Source organism: Tinamus guttatus, unplaced genomic scaffold (genome assembly GCF_059628265.1).
Source record: "Tinamus guttatus ecotype Peru unplaced genomic scaffold, ASM5962826v1 Tinamus_guttatus_pri_ptg000386l, whole genome shotgun sequence".
NCBI lineage: Eukaryota > Metazoa > Chordata > Aves > Tinamiformes > Tinamidae > Tinamus > Tinamus guttatus.
Window position 1 is genome coordinate 426,953 of NW_028288920.1, and position 8,587 is coordinate 435,539.

The following is an 8,587-nucleotide window of genomic DNA, read 5'->3' on the forward strand; positions in this document are numbered from 1 at the left end:
CGCAGGGCGTAGACATGGGATACGGGATGCGAGACCCGGCGCTGGGGCGGGGATGCGGGATGCAGGATGCTCGATGCAGTGCAGGGGGGCAGGGTGCGGAACGGGGGACACGGGAGCGTCCATGATGCCGGGGCGGAACGCGCTCCGGGTGCGGCCAGCAGGAATAATCCCCGTGGCCGGAGATGCCGCCAGTGGCTTTGGTGGGAGATTAAACATTCCTGGGCTAACGGAGCGGCAGCGGCCGCCTGTCCCTGCACCGGGGATTATCCCTTAATTAATTAATGAGGCTCTTTGCTCGGCCCTGCACGCAGGGCTGTGCGGTGCCATTTGAGGGCTCCAAGGAGGAGCCTTTGCAGGGACTGTCCCCGTCCCCGTCACGGTGGCCCAGCTGGAGAAGAGCCGCCCCGGCGCTGGCCTGGGGTCCCCAAGGAGCCCATCCGGGTCATTGGCCTCTACCCGACAGCCCGCAGGGGTGGTGGCCCTGCCCCACATCCTGTCACCCAGGGCTGGGGTGACAGGTGGGGATGGGGCCACATGGAGCTACAGGGTGACATGGAGGGACGGGGTGAGATAGAGGAATGGGGTGACATGGAAGGACGGGATTAGATAGAGGGATGGGGTGACACGGAAGGATGAGGTGGCAGCTAGGCTCAGGATGCCACGCAGGGCTGCGGTGACATGCGGGGATGGGCTGGTACGCAGGAACAGGGTGACATACAGGGATGGGTGACACGCGGGGCCGGGTGACACGCGGGGCCGGGTGACACGCAGGGCTGGGTGACACGCGGGGATGGGTGACATGCGGGGCCGGGTGACACACGGGGCCGGGTGACATGCGGGACCGGGTGACACGCAGGGCTGGGTGACACGTGGGGCCAGGTGACACACGGGGATGGGTGACACGCGGGGCTGGCTGACACGCGGGGCCGGGTGACACGCAGGGCCGGGTGACACGCGGGGCCGGGTGACACGCGGGGATGGGTGACATGCGGGGCTGGCTGACTCGCAGGGCTGGGTGACACGCAGGGCCGGGTGACACGCGGGGCCGGCTGACACGCGGGGCCGGGTGACACGTAGGGATGGGTGACACGCGGGGCTGGCTGACACGCGGGGCCGGGTGACACGCGGGGCCGGGTGACACGCAGGGCTGGGTGACACGCAGGGCTGGGTGACACGCAGGGCCGGGTGACACGCGGGGATGGGTGACACGCGGGGCTGGCTGACACGCGGGGCCGGGTGACACGCGGGGATGGGTGACACGCGGGGCCAGCTGACACACAGGGCCGGGTGACACGCGGGGCTGGCTGACACGCGGGACCGGGTGACACGCGGGGCCGGGTGACACGCGGGGATGGGTGACATGCGGGACCGGGTGACACGCGGGGCCGGGTGACACGCGGGGCCGGCTGCGCTGGAGGGCGCGCGCGGCGCTGGGCCGTGCAGGACGCGCCGCCACCCGCAGGTGTCAGCACCAGACCGGGGCGCGCGCGGATGTCCCCGGGTCCCCGCGCGGGTGTCACCCCCGCTCGGCCCGGGGCCTCCCGGGCACTTCCCGGGCGCAGCGGGGCCCTCCCGGTGCCGCCTCAGCCCGGACTGGGCCCGCGGGCGCCCCCGGGGGCCACCCGCGCTGTCCCCGGGCCACCGGCGGGTGTCGCGTTGCGGCCACCTGAGTCACGGCGCGGGGGGCAGGGACAGCCCGGGCGCTGCTGCTGACTCACGGCCCGGCCCCGGTCCCGGCCCCGGTCCCGGCCCGGTCCCGCACGCGGGCGGCTTCTCCCGGCGGAATCGCCGCCGTCCCCTGCTCCTGCTCCGCGCCTGGGTCCTGCTCCGCGCAGGGTCACCTCGGCCACCCCGTCCCATGGTGACCGCCGGTTCCGAGGGCCTTCCCAGGCCCTGGGCACCACGGGATGCTTGAGGCCGGAGGGGACCTTCGGGGACGACCTAGTCCCAGCCCTGCTCCAGCAGGGTCCGCGGGGCACAGGGGCGCTCCAGGAAGCCTTGGACATCTCCGGAAGAGACCCCCGAGCCCCTCTGGGCGACCTGCTCCTGGGGGCGATGCCCCTTCCTCAGTCACTGCTTGGATCCACGGCGGGTGCCGCGATGGCCGCGGTGGGGACGCGCATCCCCAGCTGTGCCCAAGCTGGGGGTCCCATGTCCTGCTGTCCCCGGGTGCCGCGATGGGGACGCGCATCCCCAGCTGTGCCCAAGCCGGGGGTCCCATGTCCTGCTGTCCCCGGGTGCCGCGATGGGGACGCGCATCCCCAGCTGTGCCCAAGCCGGGGGTCCCATGTCCTGCTGTCCCCGGGTGCCGCGATGGGGACGCGCATCCCCAGCTGTGCCCAACCCGCGGTCCCATGTCCTGCTGTCCCCAGGCGCCGCTCGGCTGCTTCCCCTTTGCTCTCAGCGTGGGCCCCTGCCCTTGTGCCTCGTGCTCACCCTGGGGACAGCACGGCCACCCTGGGACAGCCCCGGGACATGGGGGACACCTGCGTGGGTCTGTGCACACAAATGTCCACAGAGGCCCTTCCTGGCGCCCAGGGACAGGCCGGGAGCAACGGCACAAGGTGAAACTTGGGAATTCACCTAAGCACAAGGAAGAGCTTCCTCCCCGCGAGGCAGCAGGTTGTCCCGGCAGACACGACCCCCGCCTGGCCACGAGGCTGCTCCAGGCAGACCGAGCGGAGTCATTACAGAATCATAGAATCATAGAATCATAGAATGCTTAGGGTTGGAAGGGACCTCTAGAGCTCATCTAGTCCAACCCCTGCACACGCAGGGTCACCTAGAGCACGTGGCACAGGACTGCGTCCAAGCGGGTTTGAAGATCTCCAGAGAAGGAGACTCCACAACCTCTCTGGGCAGCCTGTTCCAGGGCTCTGGCACCCTCACTGGCAAGAAATTTTTCCTTAAGTTCCTGTGGAACTTCTGGTGTTTCACTTTGTGGCCACTTCCTCTAGTTCTGTTGGTGGCCACCACTGAAAAGAGGCCAGCCCCATCCTCCTCACTGCCTCCCTTGAGGTACTTCTAGACACTGCTCAGGTCCCCTCTCAGCCTTCTCTTCTCCAGCTGAACAGGCCCAGCTCCCTCAGCCTCTCCTCATAGGGCAGATGTTCCAGGCCCCTGATCATCCTTGTGGCCCTGCGCTGGACTCTCTCCAGCAGCTCCACATCCCTCTTGTCCTGTGGAGCCCAGAACTGGACACAATCCTGCAGATGTGGCCTCACCAGGGCTGAGCAGAGGGGAGCATCCAGGCAGCCTCCCCTGCAGCCGGGACTCTGTGTGCGGCAGGTCCTGCCGTCCCCGGGGAGCCCCATCCCCTCCGCTCACAGGCTCTGCTCGCCCCGCTCCAAACGCGGCGGCTGGAGCGTGGGGCAGCAGCCGGATCCCTCAGCGGCCCAGGGCAGTGCCCGGGTACCAGGAGAGCTCCGGGTGCTCCAGCCTCCCCCATGGATCCCGCGTTCAGTACCTCCTCCAGAGATCCCATGTTTGGTACCTCCTCCATGGATCCCCCATTTGGTACCTCCTTCAGGGATCCTTTGGTACCTTTCCCATGGATTCCATGTTTGTTATCTCTTCCATGGATCCTTTGGTACCTCCCCCATGGATCCCGTGTTCGGTACCTCCTCCAGGGATCCTTTGGTACCTCTCCCATGGATCCCATGTTTGATATCTCTTCCATGGATCCTTTGGTACCTCCTCCATGGATCCCCTGTTCTGCACCTTTCCCATGGATCCTTCAGTACCTCTCCCATGGTTCCCGCCTTCCTGGCTCCTCTGGCCTCCCCATCCTGGCCAGTCCAACAACTACTCCTTGTCTGACATGACCTGTCCCTGTCCCTTTCCCTTTCCCTTTCCCTTTCCCTTTCCCTTTCCCTTTCCCTTTCCCTTTCCCTTTCCCTTTCCCTCCCCTTTTCCTTCCCTGCCCCTTTCCCTTTCCCTTTCCCTTTCCCTTTCCCTTTCCCTTTCCCTTTCCTTTCCTTTCCTCTTTCTCCTTCTCTTTCCCTTTTCCTTTCCTTTCCCCTTCCCCTGCTCCTTCCCCTGCCCCTTTCCCTTTCCCTTCTCCTTTCCCTTTCCTTTCCTCTTTCTCCTTCTCTTTCCCTTTTCCTTTCCTTTCCTTTCCCCTTCCCCTGCTCCTTTCCCTTTCCCTTTCCCTTCCTCTTCCCCTTCCCCTGCTTCTTTCCCTTCCCTTTTCCCTTTCCTTTTTCCCTTTCCCTTCCCCTTTCTCTTCCTCTTCCCCTTCCCCTTTCTCCTTCTCCTTCTCTTCCCCTTTCCCTTTCCCCTCCCCTTCCCCTTCCCTTTCCGTGCTCGTCTCCCCTTGCTCCGGGTGGTCTCGCTGTCCGTGCTGTCTCGGGATCAACCCCCACGCTGTCTCGACGCCCCCGAGCCCCTTCCAGCCGCTTGCTGGACTCCGCTCCATCCGCAGGGACTGTGTCCCGCCATTCCGTGCAATCGCTCTCCATGCGGATCGTCTCCCGGTACAGCCCCTTGCTTCCTTCCCTGCTGCTCCGCGGGCTCCGGCACCGCGGCGACGCCTCGGAGCAGGGAGAGCGGCCGCGGTGCGAGCGGGAACGTCCCGGCGCCTGCGGCTTTGGATCCCATGCGGGATCGCTGGCACCGTCCTGGCTTCTCCCCAGGGGCTGCGGGACATCCCGGCGGCACCGGCTGCTGTCCTCGATGCCCTGGGAGCTGAGGGGAGCCCTGGCTCTGCCGGGCGCCGTTCCCAGCCGGAATCGAAGCATCCACAGAGCCGAGGCCGGCGCTGGGCTCCGGAACCGCCCGGGAATCCCGTGCCATCCCCGGGAACGCGGCACGTGGGGGTGCTCAGGGGGCAGCTTTGCCCCATGGCAAGCGGGAGGGAGCAGCTCGCGCGGAGCCCGGATTGAGCGGCGGGATCCCACGTCCCTCTTCCCACCGCTGCTCCGGGGACGGAAAGGGAGGGAGAGGCTCCGCTGGAAAGCGCTTGGGAAGCTACCGGCTTCTATCCAGCATCCAGGTTTGGACAGATGTGGGGTGAGAGGATCCGTAAGGCACCAGGTTGGCAGCGCTGCTCACGGATTAGAGGGATTAATAATCCGCTGGCAAGCTGGAATTCGAAGCGGAAGGGGCCTGGGTTACAGCAGGGAATAACCACGCCAGGAAAGCCCCGCTCTGCCCCGCGCAGAGAGCGTCGGGAGGGCACGGAGAGCGTTGGAACAGCATGGAGAGCATTGGAACGGCGCGGAGAGCATCAGAATGGTGCAGAGAGCATTGGGAGGGCATGGAGAGTGTCGGAACAGCGTGGAGAGCATTGGAAGGGCATGGAGAGCGTTGGGAGAGCACGGAGAGCATTGGAACGGCGCAGAAAGCATCGGGAGGGCAAGGAGAGCATTGGAACGGCATGGAGAGCATTGGAAGGGCATGGAGAGCGTTGGAACAGCGTGGAGAGCATTGGGAGGGCATGGAGAGCATTGGAACGGTGTGGAGAGCGTTGGGAGGGCACGAAGAGCATTGGAATGGCACAGAGAGCATCGGGAGGGCATGGAGAGCATTGGAACGGCATGGAGAGCATTGGAAGGGCATGGAGAGCGTTGGAACGGCGTGGAGAGCATTGGAAGGGCATGGAGAGCGTTGGAATGGCGTAGAGAGCATCGGGAGGGTATGGAGAGCATTGGAACGGCATGGAGAGCATTGGAAGGGCATGGAGAGCGTTGGAACGGCATGGAGAGCATTGGAAGGGCATGGAGAGCGTTGGAATGGCGTAGAGAGCATCGGGAGGGCATGGAGAGCATTGGAAGGGCATGGAGATCATTGGAACGGTGTGGAGAGCATCAGAATAGTGCAGAGAGTGTTGGAATGGCATGGAGAGCATTGGAACGGCACAGAGAGCATTGGAATGGTGCAGAGAGCATGGGAATGTCATGGAGAGTGTCGGAACAGCATGGAGAGCATTGGAATGGTGTGGAGAGCGTTGGGAGGGCACGGAGAGCATTGGAACGGTGCGGAGAGCATCAGAATGGTGCAGAGAGCATTGGGAGGGCATGGAGAGTGTCGGAACAGCGTGGAGAGCATTGGAAGGGCATGGAGAGCGTTGGGAGAGCACGGAGAGCATTGGAACGGCGCAGAAAGCATCGGGAGGGCAAGGAGAGCATTGGAACGGCGTGGAGAGCATTGGAAGGGCATGGAGAGCGTTGGAACGGTGTGGAGAGCGTTGGGAGGGCACGAAGAGCATTGGAATGGCACAGAGAGCATCGGGAGGGCATGGAGAGCGTTGGAACGGCATGGAGAGCATTGGAATGGTGCAGAGAGCATGGGAATGTCATGGAGAGCGTTGGAACAGCATGGAGAGCGTTGGAAAGGCACGGAGAGAACTGAAAGGGAATGGAGGGAATTGGCACAGCATGGAGAGCATCGGGAGGGCATGGAGAGCATTGGAAGGGCACAGAGAACTTTGGAGCGGCGTGGAGAACATTGTAACAGCATGGAGAGCATCAGAATGGCATGGAGAGCACTGGAACAGCATGGAGAGCACTGGAACAGCGTGGAGAGCATTGGAAGGGCATGGAGAGAACTGGAAGGGCACAGAGAGTATTGGAAGGGTGCAGAGAGCATTGGAAGTTGTGTAGAGCATTGGAAGGGCATGGAGAGCATCGGAATGGCACAGAGAGCATTGGAAGGCTGTGTGGAGCATTGCAGGGGCGTGCAGGAGCCACCACACCGGGGCTCCTGGCCTGGAAAACTCTTTGCTTTTGCCCGCTCTGCCTCCCCGTGACGGTCATTGCGCCCGCCGAGCCCGGCGCTCCGAGCGCGGCTGCTCCGACGCGCAGCGCGCTGCCGTCCGCTCCTTGGGGAGCGTTTTTGCTCTGGATACTCCCGAAACGCTGGGGCCTCGTGCCTCCCGGGGGGACAGAGCCCCTCCGGGCTGCTCGCGCCGCAGCTGGGGGAGCAGCGGCACCAAACGGGGCCCTTAGCCGAGGCCCCGGGGGCGCCGCTGCCTCCGGGACCGTTCGGGAGCCCCGGAGCCGCCCAACCGGCCCCGCGGGCGGTTGCTCAACCCGTGACTCAGCCCTTCCCGCGCGGCGCCCGCGCTGTCGCAACCCGCAGGGCCCCGGAGCGGAGCGGCCTCCCCAAATCCGCTCGCGTTCCCTCGCCTCCCCCGTCAGCGCCCTGGGAAAAGGAAGGGCTGTTCCCTGGAAAAGCAGCTTCTCAGGAGGACGTGGCGCCCCGAGCAGTCACCAAGCCGGCACGTCCTTGTCCTCGGCAGGGTTTCTCCCGCAGGATCCGCTTCCTTAGCGGGTAACATTTAGTGTCAGGGCTGATGGGGGTGTCAGATGGAGAACGCTGCATCTTGTCCACAGCGGGATCTGCTTTTTTAAACCTTATGAGGAGCTCTTTAGGGCAAGTGGTTATTGCACCTCATGGGGAGCTGGTGCTCGTTGGCTTTGCAGCACCGGCCGATGCGATTCCCCGCCAGCATTCCCGGGGCCGCTCTCCGTGGATACCGCCTTCCTCCTCTGCTCCGTCGCGTGCAGGGCTTCGTACGGCCCGCTTAAATTCACCCTCAAAATGCCGCACGTTAAACCCCATGGAGCTGCTAACCGCTGCCCTGTCTGCTGCGTCTTTGCTCTAAAGCTCCTGCGAGAGCTCGTGGCCTCACAGGCGACAGGTCTGTGCAGGGAAACCTGCAAGTGGGAGCGCGGGACACGCGCAGCTCCGAAAGCACCATAGGGACGGGAACACCCCGGCGTCAGCGGGAAGGGAACCGGCCCGCTCCCGCTTTTCCGGTCGGGCGAGGCCTGGAGCTGCCCGGAGCAGCCTGGAGCGCCCGCCCCGGCCGCGGGCTGCGCTCGGCGCATCCCGGCCGAGCGCCTCTCCGTGCCCCGGAGCACCGGGGCTCCCTGCGGAGCTGCGGCCCCACGGAGCGAGCTCCCGCTTCCCGGCAGCGCTCCCATGGGATGCACTGAGGCTCCCCTTTGCTACGGGGCTCCAGGCACTCGCAGAAGCCGGGCCGGGAGGGAGGGCTGGCGGAGGCGCTCCGAGGACAGGGGCCTCTCGGTGTCCCCGAAGGGGCTGGTGGGGCCGTTGCTGTCCCTGCAGGGCCCTACAAGGCCATTGCCAACACTTGAAGGGGCTGCTGGGGCCACTGACCACCCTGAGGAGACTAGCAGGGCCACTGAAGGCCCTGGCAGGGCCACTAGTGCCCCTGAGGGGCTGGTGGGGCCACCACCATCCCTGCCGAGGTCATTGCCATCCCCAAGACAGCTCATGGGCCTCTCTTGTGCCCAGGGGCTGCTGCTGTCCCTGAGGGGCTGCTAAGACGGTTGAGGGCCCTGAAGGGACCTGCGGGGCAGCTGCCACCCCTGAGGGGACTGGTGAGGCCGCTGCCATCCCTAAGGGGCCATTGAGGACCCTGAGGGACTCAAGGGGCTGCTGCTCCCCCTGAGGGGACTGGTGAGGCCGCTGCCATCCCGGAGCGATTTGTGAGGCCACCGCAGGCGCCGGGGGGGCTCATGGGGCCACCGCGGGCCCTGAGGGGGCTCCTGGGGTCACTGCAGGCCCCGGGGGGGCTCATGGCGCTGCCGTCATCCCCGCGGGGCCGTCGCTGTCCCCG